The sequence below is a fragment of the Cupressus sempervirens genome, chromosome 4 (genome assembly GCF_028749045.1).
Source record: "Cupressus sempervirens isolate cs-2001-9-10 chromosome 4, ASM2874904v1, whole genome shotgun sequence".
NCBI lineage: Eukaryota > Viridiplantae > Streptophyta > Pinopsida > Cupressales > Cupressaceae > Cupressus > Cupressus sempervirens.
In genome coordinates, this window is record NC_143121.1 from 557,561,348 (window position 1) to 557,580,980 (window position 19,633).

The 19,633-nt window shown below is 32.4% G+C and overlaps 1 pseudogene; it reads left to right on the forward strand.

The window, feature by feature from the left end:
• Positions 1 to 212: 212 nt before the first annotated feature.
• LOC149562416 (putative polygalacturonase At1g80170) overlaps positions 213 to 19,633 on the forward strand; it is a 32,590-nt pseudogene continuing 13,169 nt past the window's right edge.

Sequence of the window (19,633 nt, forward strand, 5' to 3'; positions counted from 1 at the left end):
GTTTTTCCTCCTTGTTATCATCTAATATACTACTTATCAGCACAAGATTGCTCTTAGAATTTGCATTTGGTATCAAAGTGGGTAATTTTTTTGGTTAAAGATTTTATTGTTTGTCTATGTAAACAATATAATTTTGACCAAAAAGAAATCTCATAAACTCCAAAAACTCTTGAAAATTTTGACATCTTTTGACATCTACAAACTCAATGGCAATGGCAGCCAAGGTGATGAGAAGTGTTGTTCTCTTTTACTCATTATTCTTTTGTTGGGCTGGCCAAGGAATTTCTGATAAAATTAGAGAAAATAAAATCAAGTTAGTAGAAGTCATAGCATATGGTGTTGTTGGTGATGGATATACAGATGACAGCACGATAAACCCTTATTGTCAATTTTCTCTTTATTAAAATAAGAAAAAATAATTTTATAAGTCAATTTAAAATTTAATAATGTTTTGGAATTGGTTTGTAGGCTTTTATAAGAGCTTGGGAGGCAGCATGCAAGTCGCCAACTAATGGAAAGATGGTGGTAACAAGTGGAAAGAAATTTTACATCAATCCTACCACATTCTCTGGTCCTTGCAACTTGTTTGTTCGAGTCCATGTAAGAATCTATGCAACTTTTTAAATTTCTTTAATAATCATGTTTGTTAGTTTTTCATGATAGACTATATAGAATGAGGTTTCAATCTAAATGTGTCTAATGCTATGTAAAACTTGTCTCGATAAACATCTTCAGAATAAAAGTTGAAAATTGATTAAAAATCTCCAAATGCAAGTTAGAAATTGGATATATAATTATGATAACTAAAAAATCAAAATGAGTTCACAAAAATATAGTAGTTGAAATATATTAAATCACATACATCAAATCAAATATTCTAACTTTAAAAAAATAAAAAGATCTAATATTCTAGCTTTTACCATATTAACCTTCAATAAAGGCAAGATAAGTTAGAGAAAAGTCATAGAAGGCAAGATAAGTTAGAGACAAGTCATAGAAGACAACATCTTGCCTATGAAACCCATTTTAAGAAAGGCTTAAAGCATTTGTTTTCAATTTATAGTAGGAATAGAATGGAGAGCTTGTGGGGAAGGATGTTGCCTAGCTATTCAAGTAAGTCATTCAATTTTGTATGTGTGCAGTCCACCTCTTCTATCCATGCAAAAGTTGAAAAATCCAATTGCTCGCTATTAATTTGTTATAGTCTTTTACACCCCAAAAATGAGCTTCCTAAGAGGCCCTGTTCTGCAACCTCTGGAGTTGTGTATTATATTGGGCTAGTTTTTGTGAAACCACTTGCAAAACCAATTAGACAAGGCCAAAATACCTTTTATCAACAATACACATAAAAAATATGCAACTTCTACATTAAACTAAAAATTATTTTCTAAACTATCAATTCCTTGAAATGTTATTCAAAACTTAATGTGCATTATGCCATTTTTTTTGTCCTTTTCCTTTGTTTTATTCTTGTTCTCCCACTTCTTATTAAAGACTAAATGAGTTTAATTACATAATTAAAATATTTTTATATTATTATTGTTAAAAAAATATATGTGTTTGTATGTGTTGTATATAATGCAACACAAACAAATCAAAGACTGTTTTTAATAAATGATAACATAGAAAAATTGAAATATATATTATTAAATATAATAAAATAGTTAGTTGATATAAAAGTAATAATAATAAATAGTTATAATTATAAAATAGTATATATTATAAATACATATGTAATAGTAAAATATTAATTTTTAATAAATAATATATAATTTAAATAATCAATAAATAAATAATATAATATAATAAAAAAATTATGATTATATATAAACAAATAAAATTTATATTTGTTTACATAATGTTAGACCATTTTCAATATTTATTAAATCATTAATATAAACAATGGCTCTGCAAGAGCTAGAGTCCTAGTCTTTTGGTGAAAAAATAGATGATTGTTTTAGTGATTGATTTGTCAAATTTTGTATTAATAATATATATATATATATATATATATATATATATATATATATATATATATATATATATATATATATATATATATATATATATATATATATATATATATATATATATATATATATATATATATATATATATATATATATATAAGTATGTAACTAGAATATAATGTACAAATATATAGTATGGATAAGATCTAATGCATTTCTTGCAAACAATTTTATGGCAACAAAATTAATATTAGTTATTGTAAATAAATTTATTTTAAGATAGACAATAAAAAAAAATTGAATATACTTATTTCAATATATATTCATAGTTGATGTTTTAGAGAAAATATACATGAATACACCAATTTGTCCCTCAAAATATCACATGTAACAATTAGTCTAAAAATTTGAAGGCAAGAAAAAGATTAATCAGATAGCAGAAAGAAATTATGAAATTTACTACAAGATGGGCCAAACAGTAGAATATTCACCATGAAAACAAAAGCCCTATCTTTAAAAAATATTTCCTTTAAAAAGAGATGTCAAAGAATATGTATTTGGCTAAGGAGGAGAATAGCTACATGGCCAAGGAGGAGGTTCACATTGAATGGTAGCACAAATTGAATGTTAGTAACTACAAATATAAAAAATGTCCAGAACATAGAAAATTACGAAAAGAAGAAGAATGAAGATGTCTGGAGTTTTACATACAATGACAAAAACTATGTACTATTAATTTCATAATGAGAGTAGACATCCTCTCCTAAAGTATAATGTTGAACACCATTTTAATCCAAGGAGTACATAATACACCACTTTGACTTAGGGTTTTCATTACTTGAAGAATATGAACTCTATATAACTCTATTTTGATGCATTATTGAGAATGGAATCCTTGCAATAAACACAAACCCTTTATAAAAATATATAAGGTTGTTGCAATACAATACAAATCCAATATTGATGTGATACAAACCAAAAAAATCCAAATAATATAAAAGACAAGAAAGCCATAAGGCAGAATGGGCCATAGAATATAATGGAGAAAATGGAGAAAGACAACTACATTGGTTTTACTTATCTCCAACCCAACCCAAAAAAACACCAAAGCTTTGTGAGTATTCCAGAAAGCAAGTATGAAATATAAAACAAGTGCAATATAATGGCTTAGTACTTACCTTATTTTTAATAGTTTTTCGTATAAATCTAATGTTCAAATAATAAATTTATCATAGTATATAAAATATTTTAATCAACACAAATCTTATATAGTTAAATTCTATTCATATATATCATATATACTATTATAAATAAATTATAATATAAAAATAATAATATTTTAATAATAATAATATATAATAGTGTTTCTTAAAATATTATATAATATAAATGTAGATAATATTTTTTTAAATATTTTAGTTGAATGAAAAAAAAATTCTTAAAAAAAATTTGAAAGTATAAACATCTAAACTAACTTACTCACAAATAAAAATATTTAACTTCAAGCCTACGCATATAAGAATCAAAATGATTCACCCAATCAAATCATCAAAAAATATTTAATAGAAATTATGTAGTTAAAAAATTAGCATCTAATTATATGCATTTTATAATTAAATTTGAAAATGCTAAATTAAAACTCCTAAAAATAATAAGTTTTAATCCAATAAGTTTTAATCACGAGTTAGGCATGAAATGCAATGCACAATAAAATGTATATATGGCTGCTCAATAAAATGCATATATGGTGGAAGTTTAATGAATATAATGCAACCACTAAGGCCAAATTAAATGTCGGTCCTTTATATAAGCCACTTTCCTTTCACATAGCAATAAAAGAATTTGAATGGATTTTTAAAAATGTTTAAACCACTAGCAAAAATAGTAATAACCAATAAAAAAATAGCATTTAAGTGTGAAAAATATGTATTTTAATAATAATATTAAGAGACATTTAACATTTGGTAATATTTTCAGATATTTGAAAAAAGTAATAATAGTATAAACAAGGTAAAAACTATAGTCTCCTGCCTATAAGGCAGGGACTAATAATATAATATAATATAATATTGTAGTACCAAAGTGAAATCGAAATTGAAATATTTTTATATGCAATAAGGGGGGAGAAACAAAATAATATAAGGGTGCATTAAATTTTCAAATAGACAATGGAACTTATTAATAAACATATGGTTCAAAAGGAAACAAATCAAGTTAAAAGTGAATAAACAGGTGAAATTTAAAGTGAATGTGGTGAAATTAATTTTAGCTTTATGCCCAAATCTAGTTGGAGAGTTGCTTGAGTACTATGGAAGCATAGATAAGGCTCATGAACTATTTGACAAAATGCCTAAAAAATATGGCCCATAGAGTGAAATTTTTGTAGCCACGGTCATCACAACTACATTTGAATGAATGTTTGTCCCAACTATGGAAAGAATGAAGGCAAGCAATAACAACACACACTCCTCTCGGTCATTGCAGTGATTGGGTTAGAAATGACATGTTGGATGGATTTTTTTGCCACCAATAAAATAATAAAATTAGTCTATTAAATACCTTTGTATTTTCTCACATATAGCTTAAACTATGCCCTCCCCAACTGGGTAGATTGAATATCAATAATTTAAATTGATTTGTAATTTTCTTTCACTTGTCTACATCTTTTAACTTAAGTGTGACGCTGAAATGTGTTGGTGGTTGATCATAGTAAGGTGGACATGTTGTGGTAGAAAAATGAGGATGTAAATAAAAGGTACACAAAGTATGTCTCAAGGATGGGAACTTCTAGGTGGCAAGTTAGCTTAGCATGAACTATGGATTTTCTACATGTTACTTCCACTTTTTTCTTTACTAATTTCAGATGGATACAACCTTCAGGCCTGAGAGAAATAGCACTTGAAGAAAAAGAGCACAAACATATCTGGTTTTGAGTCACACCCATTTCAAAGAATAAATCATTTTTTGATTTATCTAATAGGATCTTTATGTTTTTCAAGGCTTTACCACTACTTTTGAAGTCCTCAATCAGGTGTGGATAGAAAGCTTCTACAAATTAATAATTGTGTGATTTCTTTATTCCTTACATTGTGTGTGTGATATTGTGTGCTTCCTTTGTTCCTCAGAAGGAAAAAATAAAAGGCTATAAAGAATTTCGGGTAACCTTGGAAATGCTAGAAGATACCCTCATGAGATTAAAATAGGAAGAATTAAGATGATCTACATCTCTACCATTATGTTTCAAACTAACCCCTTCACTGAATAACTAATAGACAAATTTTGCAAAAACTATACCTCATTCACCTATCGACTATATCCTTGCACTGACACTCGGTGCAAGTGCTAGTATTAGTAGTAAACAATGCAAAATTCAAACTAACCCTTTCGTTGAATAACTAATAAACAAATTTTTCAAACACTATACCTCATTTACCTATTGGCTATATCCTTGCACTGACACTCAGTGCAAGTATTAGTAGTAAACAATGTAGAATTAAGATTAATGTCCACCTTGAAGAATTTGTGAGAAACCATTCTCAATGGTTGGCTTTTATAATCACCATTCCACATCAACCTACAACTATAAAAATGTATAAAATATGATTGGAAATTGAATTGAGTGATACAAAATGCAATGTTTTTATATTTAGTTTAAATCACTCATTATAACTAACTAAAGTAGTTCACCATGGAGAGATTAGTTTGGTTTGTATAATTTATTCAATTATCTACCCAAGTAGAGTTTTTACAATATTTACCCTTTAAATTGTGTTATTTCTATAAAAATAAATTAGTATGATTTTATATTTTTTCCCAATAAACTTTGTTTATTTCTTTAGATTTTATAGTTTATTTTTGTAATCTCCTCAAAATTATGCTTATTTATTTCAATTTCTATTCATGGCAACATGAGACGGGGCTAATAAATATTCCTTAACACATCTTGTAACAAATTTTGACTTGTAGCCAATATTTTTATTGAAGGGTGCAATTTTTTTGGCCTGATATTCTTATTTAAAAGAAATCAAAGTTTTATATCTAGCTCGAGAATCTATTAAGCCTAAAAAACCCTAATATTTTTAGAGCTACTATTTATTTATTATTAATAGATTGAAGTAAGAGAATGAAGTGTTGTTTTTTTATTGAAGTAGGAGTATGAAGATTTGCTTTTGCTTGTCTCAATTTTCAAAAATTGTCTCAAAAGAACTGCTACCATAATAGGAAGTGGTGATTGAGCTCTTCTAAGAATTTAGAGTTTTACAATATGTTTCTCTACATTGAGCATATATTTTACTAATTTACTAAGCAATAGGAAGTTTGAACATACTTCTGAATTAAAAGTAAAGGATTTGAGCAAGAAAAATCCACAGATCCTATAGAACACCTGAATGCAAGAACTTGTCACAGAGAAGGCAAGACAAGAGAAGGCAAGGGTTTGACTCTATAAATATGCAAGAATATATTTATCATATAAAATAATAACCAAAAATATAAAATAGATCAATCCTTATAGAAGGAGATTGTAAAACCTAAAAGGGAAACCCTAAGATGTAAAAGGAATTTAATAATTAAAATTTAATTATTAAATGACAATGCAAGTGAATAAAGGAAAATATTAAGGGGTAAATTTAATTCAATCAATGTAATTAAATTAATTATTTACTCTAACACACCCACCCCCGCCCACCCCTCCCCCCTTAAGAAGAGCAACAATGTAGCTATAGTTAATGCAAGAAAGGCAAGGCAAGTTCTACAATGTTGAAAGCATAAATGAGTCCTAACAACATGGCTTGATGACTTGTACCCAATAGAACCAAATTTCTAAAAAATGGAGAAGTGGTGAAAACAATGTGGGAAAAACCCTACTCCAAAAAGAGATAGAAGAATTCTAAAATAATAAAGAAGGAAGGAAGGACTCATTACAAAGACCCCTAAAGGAAAACATCCTTCACCCCAAGCATAGAACATAGCTGAAGATATTGTGGGGATGCAAAAGGTTTAGTGAAGACCTTGCCAATTTGCTCAGTAGTAGGAATATACTCTGAACTAAGACATCCATCCTAAATCAAATGCTTGATGAAGTGCATATAAAGCTAAATAATCCTAGTCCACTAATTCTCAAATAGGTTGCAGGAAATGTGTATAGCACTCTGATTATCACACCAAAGAAAGGTGGAACTATCAAAAGGAAAACCAAACTTTGACATCAACTATCAAAACCATAAAACCTCACGACTAGCTAACACAGTTGTCATGTACTCTACCTTTGTAAATGATGATGTAAAAGCATGCTACTTCTTGCAAGACCATGTGATAGGACTAGAACCAAGACAAAAAAAAATCATGAGTAAAGCTCTGATCATCAAGATCACCAACCCAATCTAAGTCTATGTAACTAACAATGTGAGGATCCCCCGATGTATAGTAAATGTCATAACATGTAGTACCCTAGAGTTACCTCAAGATATGTTTGGAAACTTGTCAATGACTCTCATGAGGATCATGTGAGAATCTAGAGACAAGTCCAACCAAAGAGGAAAGATTAGGATGTGTGTGTCAGGTACAAAAAACTACCCACAAGTTGTTTATATAAAGTGAAATCCACTGTAGAAGTAGATAAAGTGGTAGATAAAAACACCTAACTAAAAAGGTGTGGGAGAAGGTTTGCAATCATTCTATTAGAGTATGGTTGTCCCATCTGAAGATTGAAAAACCTATAGGCCCAAAAAATAGTGCACAAGTCTAAGGTTTTTCATCTCAAAATGCTCTCTCAAAGCTTGATGAGTGCTTAGAATCATAGCTCAGGTGAGCTACCTGTAATAATGATATTGTCAACATAGAGTACAAGTATCAATAGATCAACCCCATGATATTGAATGTACATTGTAGGACCAAAATAATGACGTGTGAACTGTAATACAAGAAAGAAAGAATACATCTTCTCATACCAATCCCAAGGGGTTTTTTTGATACTATATATAGACCTCCTAAATCTATACACCATAGAAGAGTCCTACACAAAACCTTGAGGTTGCTCCATATAGATCTCCTCATGTAGGTCTCTATGTAAAAAGACACTCTTCACATCCATATAAAATATTGTTCATCCCTAAGAAGTTGTATGAGAGAGTACAAGGTGTATAGAATTCTTCTTAGTGACAAGAGAAAAGGTCTTAGAGAAATCAGTTCCCTACACCTATGAAAATTCCTTCACAAAAAGATGTGCCTTGTACCTATCAATAGAACTATCTACAGCATACTTAGTATGGTACACCCACCGGTACCAAACCAACATTCTTCTTTTCAAAAGATGAAAAAGATCCAAAGTGTGGTTCATCATCAAAGAAGAGTACTCCTCATCCATAGCTCTATCCCAATCTAAGTGTCATGTCACCTATGAAAAACTCTATGGATTATTTGAAATAGAATGACTCAATATTCCAATACTAGATGTCTGAGAAGGAGTGCAACAAGAATCTAAAGGATCTTCTACCATAGGTCCAACTGCATCAATAGTATCACAAGCTTTCTTGGGAACTCATTGAACATATAGTGGAGGTGGTGAAGGTGGATCATCATTAGGATCTTCCTTAGAGGATACATTATGCTATAAAGGAGAAGCGGAAGTACTAGGTAGTGAGGGAGAATCTAGTGATGAAGGCTCCATTTGAGGATCATAGCACTCATCAAACTGGACATATCATTGCAACAAGACCTCTCCATAGTTAGGATCAAAAAACCTATACAACTTCACATCCTCATAGTAGCCAAAAAATATGAGTGGTTGAGTCTTCCTCTCCATGGTTTTCTTTTGGCATCTGGAATAAATGCCCAAGTCTCACTACAAAACATATAGAATTTATAAACATTGGGCTTGACATGAGTCCAAGCCTCCTCAGGAGTCAAATTTTTCAATTCCTTGTAATGCATATGATTCGAAATATAATTGGCACAGTTGATATCCTTAGCCCAAAATGAATAACTCATAGCTTGAGACTACATCATACAATTGACCATCTCCCATAATGTCATATTCTTTATCTTAGCAACCACATTTTGTTGAGGGGTGTTGTAAACTATGCTCAATGTAAAATTTTTTGAAAGATTGATTGACATATTCCCTATCATTGTTAGTGTGTATACACTTGACACAAAGAGTAATTTTCTTCTTGACATATATCTTAAATATTGTTAAATGAATCAAAGACATTAGACTTGTACTTCAAGAAGTACACCCATGTGTGTCTAGAGAAGTCATCTATGAACGTAAGCCCATATTGGGCATGAGAAAAAGATGAAGTGGGAAATGACATAAGATTATTGTGTATCAACTCCAATGGTGCCATAGCACATCTAGATATACATGTCAAAAAAGTGTGATGTTTTCCAAGTGCTCAACCTCAACAAACATAATCAATACAAGATATATAAGGTAGCACAATCACTAGGTCATGTGTACTCATCTATTGTATATATTTGTAGTTGACATGGCCAAAACACTCAAGCAAAAAACTTCTCACTCTATCTGCATGATAAAAAAGAGCAACACTTGTAGAATTGGGGCTCTCAAATCTATCAAACTAATAAAAGTGAGACTACAAATCAAAACTCTTGGTAGCAACAACCAAATTAGGATCATGTTGGTCTCGAATAACCACATCATGTAGTGAGAAATTAAATTTCTTACCAAAACAAGAATGAAAAATATGATAGATAGATAAGAGGTTCATGCAAATGGTTGGAACCAATAAAACATCCTGTAGAGAATTACCCTTCAAAGAAATAGTGCCAGGACCTGAAACTGAAAGTTGTGCAGTCACCAACTACAATTTGTATGTAACACTCTAAGAAAGTGAGGTAATCAAATCAGGTGTGTGTCATATAGTATGAAGCACCTGAATCAATGATCCAATTAGCACGAGAATAAAAATACCATGCATAAAGAGTGCATCCTTTCCCTGAAGGAGGAGGTGGTAGCTTTGGAGAATCAATACTCTGGTGTTGCATGGCCTCCTCTAAAGCCTCAAGATATTTCCAACACCTAGAAACTAGATGTCCTTCCTTGCCACAACAATTGCAAGGATCGCCTATAAACTTCTTTGTCTTGGAGGAATGCTCACCATATTTAGAAGGTTTACCCTTTAGAGTGGATTTCCATGTATCTAATCTAGGAGATTTCTTGGATTAAATCTCACTACTAACTGAGTCTATTTTGTTATTTATTTTCTACTTTGGCTTCCATGTAGATGTCTAAGCATCAAATGTTTGGCTTTTTTATCCTATTAGAGATTCCAACTATGTAAGCTTGGCCTTCTCTCTAGTCAAGTGATCATAGAATACCTCAAATATGGGCATGGTAAATCTAGGACCCAAAGCATTCATGCTGGAATGGTAGGTAGATGATAAAATCTGAAATTTTCCTTAAATCTTTGACATGATTAGATAAATGCACTCCTTATCAATATTCACTTTGCCACAACTGTGTAGAAAATATCTTTGTTGTTTAAACCTCATCAAAAAGTCCTCAATGGAGGGAAAATCATTAGGTATAAGTGATGTCATCTCTACCTCAATCTGAAGTTCTTTGAACTCAATGATGGTACCAAACAAGTCCTTGAACTTGGCCCACATCTCTTGATGAGTATCACACCCATCAAGTTGAAACTGCAAGTTATCTACAACATTCAAAAAATTAAAACTCATGGCCTCATCCAAACTCTGGAAAATCGGTTGCACATCATTTAAACAAGACCACAAACACTTTGAATGGAGAAGTCATTTCATGGTGGTTGTCCATGTGTGATAGTTATGTGGCTTTAGAGGAGCTAGACAAGAAGAGGTCTTGTCCATTATTTTAGAAGGTGTTTATTTTTATATAGTTTTGTTTTAGTGATATAAATGAGAGAAACAAGAATTGAAAACACCCCCCACAGTGTAGAAAATTGAACCCCAAAAGCTAGAAAGAATGTTTATACAATGAGAAGAGAAAAACATATTCACTTGGGTATCATGTCTACCTTTGAGAACATATGATGAAAATAATAGAGAATATGGAAAGTTCTCAAGAAGAGCTTTTTGACATTTCTTTCAGATCAAAAATTGAAGCTAATTTGAGCAAATTAGGCCCCCAAAATGCAAGAATGATCAACTAGCTTCAACAGCAAAAATAGGTACCATGCTAGGAAAAAAGGAAAATCAAAAACCTTTATAAAAGAGTCTATCTTGGAATCAACTTTTTGATGGTAGCTCATTTTCTAATAAATAATATTGTTTGCTCCAAATATCGTCAAAATTTTGACAGGGCCTCCACAAGGGGAAAAAAGGGCCTAAAACCCCTTTTAGGAGCTCAAAAAGAAGCCCCTAAGTGCACATGTGACCAAAGGTGGTCTTAGTAAAATTTAAAACTTATAAACCAAAATTTAAAAAATAAAAGAAATTTAAAATTAAGGAATTTCTATCTAAAATGTAAAAGAATACAAGGAAGTTGTTCTTAGTAAAATTTAAAAAATTATAAACCAAAATTTAAAAAATATAAGAAATTTGTTCCAAATATTTTTGTAAGTCAAATAACCTATAACCTAAAATGTTAAAAAATAAAAAATAAAAAATGTTCTTGATCCTTTTTTGCCCAATAATATATTTCAATATTCACAATTATAGGTTTAGAAAAAGTGTTGCAACAATTGTCAGTTCATAGACTTAAACGCCTAAAGTTATTAATCCCTTATGCACAACATTGTTCTTATAATAGTCATGGTTGACATGACAAGTAATGTCAAGTATATAGAAAATGTCATCGATGTTAGTTGATCTATGAATATATAAATTATTTTATACGTGCAAATAGATATGAGTAGATCTACATAAAGAAACAATTTTCTTTCACTTGAAGTGACAAATCAATGTCATCATGACATGGAAGTATAAATTTTTACTAAGTTAAACTCCAAAAATTTCTTGAATTTTTCTTTCAAAAACATTCAATAAATCTCTAGCGTGTGGAATGCTAAAAACACTTTTAAACAGTCTAGTTTCAATCTTCATGTATAATTGCAAATTCTTGCTCATGTTGGTAGTGAAAATGCAAGCTTTGACACTGTATATTCTCATTATCACATGGGTTGTAGGAAATGTGTATAGCACTTTGATTATCACACCAAAGAAAGGTGGAACTATCAAAAGGGAAACCAAGCTTTGTCATCAACTGTCAAAACCATAAAACCTCATGACTAGCTAGCATAGTTGTCATATACTCTACCTTTGTAAATGATGATGTATGAGCATGCTATTTCTTGCAAGACCATGTGATAGTATTAGAACCAAGAAAAAAAACAAATCCATGAGTAGACCTCTGATCATCAAGATCACCAACCCATTCTAAGTTTGTGTAACCAACAATGTGAGGATACCTCGATGTATAGTGAATGTCATAACATGTAGTACCCTAAAGTTGCCTCAAGATACATTTGGAAACTTGCTAATGACTCTCATGAGGATCATGTAAGAATCTAGAGACAAGTCCAATTGTAGAGGAATGGTTAGGATATGTGTGTTAGGTACAAAAAACTACCCACAAGTAGTCTATATAAAGTGGAATCCACTATAGGAGTAGAGAAATTGGTAGATAAAAAACACCTGACTAAAAAGGTGTGGAGAAGGCTTGCAATCATTCTATTAGAGTATGGTTGTCCCATCCAAAGACTAAAAAACCTGTAGGCCCAAAGAATAGTTCACAAGTCTAAGGTTTGTCATCTCAAAATTCTCTCTCAAAGTTTGATGAGCACTCAGAATCATAGAGGGTGAGCTACCTATCATAATGAGATTGTCAACATATAGCACAAGTATCAATAGATCAGCCCCATGATATTGAATGTACATTGTAGGACCAAAATAACAACGTGTGAACTGTAATACAAGAAAGAAGGAATACATCTTCTCATACCAAGCCCAAGGGGCTTGTTTGATACTATATAAAGACCTCCTAAGTCTACACACCATAGCAGAGTCCTACACAAAACCCTGAGGTTGCTCCATATAGATCTCCTCGTGTAGGTCTCTATGCAAAAAGACACTCTTCACATCCATACAAAATATTGTTCATCCCTAAGAAGTTGTATGAGAAAGTACAAGGTGAATAGAATTCATCTAAGTGACATGAGAAAAGGTCTTGGAGCAATCAATACCCTCCACCTATGAAAATCCCTTCACAACAAGATGTACCCTATACCTATCAATCGAACCATCTGCAGCATACTTGGTATGGTACACCCACCGGTACCAAACCAACTTTATTCCTTTCAAAAGATGACAAAGATCCAAAGTTTGGTTTGTAATCAAAGAAGATCACTCCTCATCCATAGCTCTATCCCAATCTGAGTGTCATGTCACCTATGAAAAAATCTATGGATTATTTGAAATAGAATGACTCAATAGTCCAATACTAGATGTTTGAGAAGGAGTGCAATGAGAATCTAAAGGATCTTTTTTCATAGGTTCAACTACATCAATAGTATCATGATCCCTCTTGGGCACTCTTTGAACATCTGGTGGAGGTGGTGAAGGTGGATCATCTTTAGGATCTTTCTTAGAGGATACGTAATCCTGTAGAGGAGAAGAGGAAGTACTAGGTCGTGAGGGAGAGGTTAGTGATGGAGGCTCCATGTGAGGATCATAGCGCTCATCAAATTGGACATATCATTGAAACAAGACACCTCCATAATTAGGATCAAACAACTTGTATGACTTCACATCCTCATAGTAGTCAAAAAATATGAGTGGTCAACTCTTCTTCTTATTAGGATTAACCTCATACAGAAATAATAGTTACATGCAAATATAACCAATATCAAAAAATAATAGATCGCACATAAGAGAACACAAGACACCAAGATTTAATGTGGTTCACCCAATCCCTAGGCTACATCCACCAATAGCAAGTCCAATATTATTATGATCCAGTAATTACAACTTGATTACAATATGTAATCCCTTACAGCCTAATACCACTGCAAGAACCAATTTACACATCACACATTATGAAAATCCCTAACCCTAAGCCTTTTATACAAGTTTTTTGCCACTTACAAAATTAGGGCTAGAATAATAGAAAAATAGTAGCCAATGCCTTTTACAATATAAGGGCATTTTTGGCTTTGGGGGCACTGCCCCCAAAAACCCCTGTGCGAGCATTGTCCCTCAACCCCATCTTGTACTGCGATAGGGAGCACACCTAGGGCACTTCCCCAGGACCCTTTAGGGGTGCTGACCCCAAACCCCCATAGAAATAATCTAGAGGGAAAATACACCGAATAAACCTCTGAGTTTGATTAGGCTCTACATCACAACAATCTCCCACTTGGAGACTGATCAGACTCCATAATAATAACCTCCCACTTGGAGACTGATCATAGCATTGTTAAAGCTATAGCTCCCACTGGAATTTCAAACCACCCTAGACACTATAGTTCTTTTATTTTTGTTCAATCTCGAAGACCAACCAAACCTAAAGAGGAATTTAGTTTCTCCCTTGTCACAACCTTGGTAAAAATATCTATTGGATTATCATTTATATGTATCTTCTCCACCTTTAACTGTCCATCATCCAAAACTGATTGAATGAAATGGTACCACAACTGTATGTGTTTTGTCTTTGAATGGAGAGTTGAATTCTTTGCAAGATGAATAACACTCTGGCTATTTGTGAACAAATAATTATCCCTCTGTGGGTGTCCCAATTCTTCCATGAAGAACTAAAGCCATATCATCTCCTTGGTTGCCTCTGTAGCAACAACATACTCTACCTCTATAGTGGATAAAGCATTAACCTTTTGTAACCTAGAAACCTAGCTCGTAGCTGCTCCAACAATAGTTAATACATAACTTGTAGTACTTTGCCTGGTATCAATATCCCCTACCAAATCTAAGCCAACATATCCTTGTAAATCAATATTAGAGTCCCCAAAATGTAAACACTTACTAGAAGTTCCTCTCAAATATCTAAGAATACATTTAATTGCATTCCAATGCTCAATTCCTAGATGACTCGTATACCTGCTAATGACTCCCATTGCATGTGCAATATCTAGCCTAGTACATACCAATGCATACATCAAGCTTCTTATAGTAGAAGCATAAGGTACCTCAGACATCTTTTCCTCCTCTTCTTGTGTCTTGGGACAAATCTCCTTAGTCAACTTCAAATGACCAAGTAAAGGTGTGCTAATAGCTTTAGCATGCTCCATAGAGAAATGTTGCAACACCTTCTTAATATAATCAGCCTGAGATAATGCCAATTTCTTGTTCTGCCTATCTCTACAAATCTTCATACCAAGGATTTGTTTTGCTACCCCCAAATACTTCATAGAAAATGCATGTGCTAACTAGCATTTTAGCCCCTTAATGTGATCCATATTAGACCCAACTACAAGCATATCATCAACATACAAACATAAAATAATGTAGCTATCATCATCCAACCTCTTAAAATAAACATAATGATCTTAATGACACCTACTATATCCATGCTCATGCATAAACCTATCAAAATTTATATACCATTGCCGAGGTGCTTGCTTTAAGCCATACAAACTTTTCTTCAATCTACACACTAAGTTCTCCTTTCCTTTGACCTCAAATCCATGTGGCTATGTCATATATATCTCTTCATCCAAATCACCATGAAATAAGGCTATTTTAACATCAAGCTATTCCAAATGCAAATCTTTGGTAGCCACACTACTTAAAACATTGCGAATAGAAGTCATTTTAACAACAAGAAAGAATATCTCATCAAAATCAATGCCTTTTTTTTGTGCAAATCCTTTAACAACTAACCTAGTGTTAAATATTTTCTTACCTCCATCCTCTTCTTTTAACATGTAAACCAATTTATTCTGTAAAGACTTTTTACCTGCAGGAAACTTGCATAAATCTCATGTCTTATTTTTCAGCAAAGAGTCCATTTCTTCTTTTGTTGTAGACTCCCACTGAATCTTTGTATCCACCTGCATAGCTTTATCATAACATTCAGGTTCACTAGCATTAGTAAGTAAAATAGAATACAAGGAAGGAGAAAATCTTTCTAGAGGTCTACTTGGCCTTGTTGACCATCTAATGTTCACTAGGGTGTGTGGTATTTTTTTTGCGGTTGTTTTAGATCATGAGGAATTGTTGGAACATCATCTTTTGAAATATCATCTAGCACTACATAAACATCTTCTTTCTTCTCATGTTTTTGCAATAGATCTTTGTACAATACTTTCTCATTGAATATGAAATTCCTACTTATTACAATTTTACGATTTTTAAAATCCTAAAGCCTATAACCAAATTCATTAATGTCATATCCAAAAAATACACATTTCTTTGACTTAGCTTTTAGCTTGGTTCTATTTTCAGAATCTATATGAGCAAATGCTTCACAACTTAAGGTTTTGAGAAAAGAATAACTCACCTTCTTACTAGTCCATGCTTCCTCTGGAATACCATAGCTCAAAGGAGTAGAGGGACCTCTATTAATCAAATACACAACAATATTGAAAGAATCTACCCACATGTTTAAGGGCAACCTTGCATGCAACCTCATGCTTCTTGCACACTCCATTATAGTCTTATTCATGCATTTAGCCACTCCATTTTTCTGTGGAGTCCTTGGAATATTTTTTTGTTTATGAATACCATTAATGGAGCAATAATCTTCAAATTCATGACTACAATACTCACCACCATTATCATATCTAAGGCATTTTAATTTCTTTCAAGTCTCATTTTCAACCAAGCATTTCCATTTCTTAAAAATTTGAAATACATCATATTTATGTCCAAGGAAATAAACACATACTTTTCTTGTTGCATCATCAATAAATGTAACATAATAATGAGAGCCACCAAGGGAAGATACTTGAGCTGGTACCCATACATCTGTATGCATAAGCTCTAATTTCTCACTTTATTTTCCTTCTCAGTCTTCACAAAAATCACTCTCTTTTTTTTCCATAAACACAACTTTCATAGAAATCCATATTAACACTTAAAACTTTATTTAAATGAAGTAATTTCATACCTTTCTCACTCATGTGCCCAAGTCTGTTGTGCCACAGTGCTCTATTAGAATCTATAGCAGTTATTTGTTCTCCCTGCTCAATTGTAGCAATTGTTCCCAAACATTCATTTTTCTCTGAAACAATCAAAGTAGAAGGAACTATATGATGTGTACAAAGATATAAGGTCCCTACTTTCACACCTTTTTCTACTAAAAGGGAACATTTTGAAACCTTCCAATTTTTATCATTAAAAGTAACTACACAACCCTCATCACCAAGTTGTCCTGCTAAAATTAAATTCCTACTCAGCCTTGGAACATGTCTTACCTCATGTAGTAGCCAATGATTCCATTCTACAACTCAATCTTAACTTTTCCCTTTCCAACAATCTAACAAGGTTCATTATCCTCAAAATAAACAAGTCAAAAATCCCCTTGGACATAATCAATGAAATAACCTCTAGGAGGTGTAGCATGAAATGAAGCACTAGAATCTAAAACCCATGAATCATTAACACTTTTAAAGATAGATGCAAAGAATTCACTTCGAATTTGTTACTTACCACATTTACCTCCTTGTTCCCTTCTAGTTTATCTCCTTCATTATTCTTTTGAGTCCAACAATCTTTCTTCTTATGCCCTAATTTCCCATAGTACAAGCAATCTCTCGATCCTCTAGATTAAGACATCTTCCCCTTTGACTTTCCTCTTGATTTCCCATAATTTCTAGAATTATTTTCTCTCTCAATCATTCTACCTCTGCTTTGTGCATTCAAGAAACTTCTTGATGTAGATCCACTTGAAGATTTCCTACAAGTTTCCTCACTCAAAATAACATCGATCACATCATCATATTTTAGGGTAGTAGATCCAAAAATAAAATTACTTACAACCATTACCAAGTCATTCCAACTTCCAAGCAAAGAACACAAAATCAAGAGAGCCCTAATTTCTTCATCAAAATTGATACCCACAAAAGATAACTAACTATCAATAGTATTAAACTCATTTAAATGGTATGCAATAGATCCACCTTTAGTCATTTTCATATTAAATAAAAACTTCATGAGAAATGCCTTGTTTGAAGCAGAGGACTTTTCATACAGTTTCGCTAGGGTTTGCATATACTCTTCTATTGTCTTCACTTTTGTAATATTAAATGTCATTGATGGTGCCAGGCATTAAAAATGTTTCCAAGTACCTTTCTATCTAAAAGATCCTAGTTGTCACTTGTCATAGATCCCTGATTCTTGGTTTTTCCCTCCAACGACTTCCATAAATCCTTCTAATAAAGATAGTCCTCCATTTGCATTTTTCATAACTGAAAGTTCTGCCCATTAAACTTGTCAACCCTCAGCTTACCCTCATCTTCCATCGCTCCCACTCAACTATGAGACTCCCACTCAACTGTGAGACCTTTCTATAGAGGATCGTTAAAAAAATGATGATGGTTTGGCTATAAAAAGAAAAATGATGGCTATCTAGCAAAACAAATGATGACCATCTGGCTCTGACACCACTTGTTGGGATTAACCTTAGATAGAAATAATAGTTACATATAAATATAACAAATATCAAAAATAATAGATCGCACATAAGAGAACACAAGACATCAAGATTTAACGTGGTTCACCCAATCCCTAGGCTACATCCACCAATAGTAAGTCCAATATTATTATGATCCAATGATTATAACTTGATTATAATCTGTAATCCCTTATAGCTCAATATCGCCACAAGAACCAATTTTCACATCACACATTATGAAAATCCCTAACTCTAAGCCTTTTATACAAGCTTTTTGTAGCTTACAAAATTAGGGCTAGAATAATAGAAAAATAGTAGCCAATGCCTTTTACAATATAAGGGAATTTTTGGCTTCAAGGTCGCTGGCCTCAAAAATCCCCATGGGAGCGTTGCCCCTCAACCCCACCCTATACTACAATAGGAAGCACACTTGGGGTGTTGTCCCAGGACCCTGCTTGACCCCATCTTGGGAGCGTTGCCTCCAAACCCCCATAGAAATAATCTAGTTGGAAACTACATCGAATAAACCTTTGAATCTAATTAGGCTCCACATCACAACACCTCTCCATGGCTTTCTTCTGGCATCTAGAATAAATGTCCAAGTCTCATTACAAAACATACAGAATTTAGAAACATTGAGGTTCACATGAGTACAAGCCTCCTTAGGAGTCAATTTTGTAATGCCTTGTAAGGAATATGATTTTAAATATAGTTGGCATAATTGATTTTCTTAGCCTAAAATGAATAAGTCATAGCTTGAGACTACATCATACAATTGGCCATCTCTCGTACTGCCATATTCTTTATCTAAGCAACCACATTCTATTGAGGGGTGTTGTAAACTATGCTCAATGCAAAAATTTGTGAAAGATTGATTCACATATTCCCTCTCATTGTTAGTGCGTATACACTTGACACAAAGATCAGTCTGCTTCTTAACATATGTCTTAAATATTGTTAAATGAATCAAAGACATCAGACTTGTACTTCAAGAAGTACACCCATGTGTGCCTAGAGAAATCATCTATGAAGGTAAGCACATATTGGGTACGAGAAAAAGATGAAGTGAGAAATGACATAAGATCATTGTGTATCA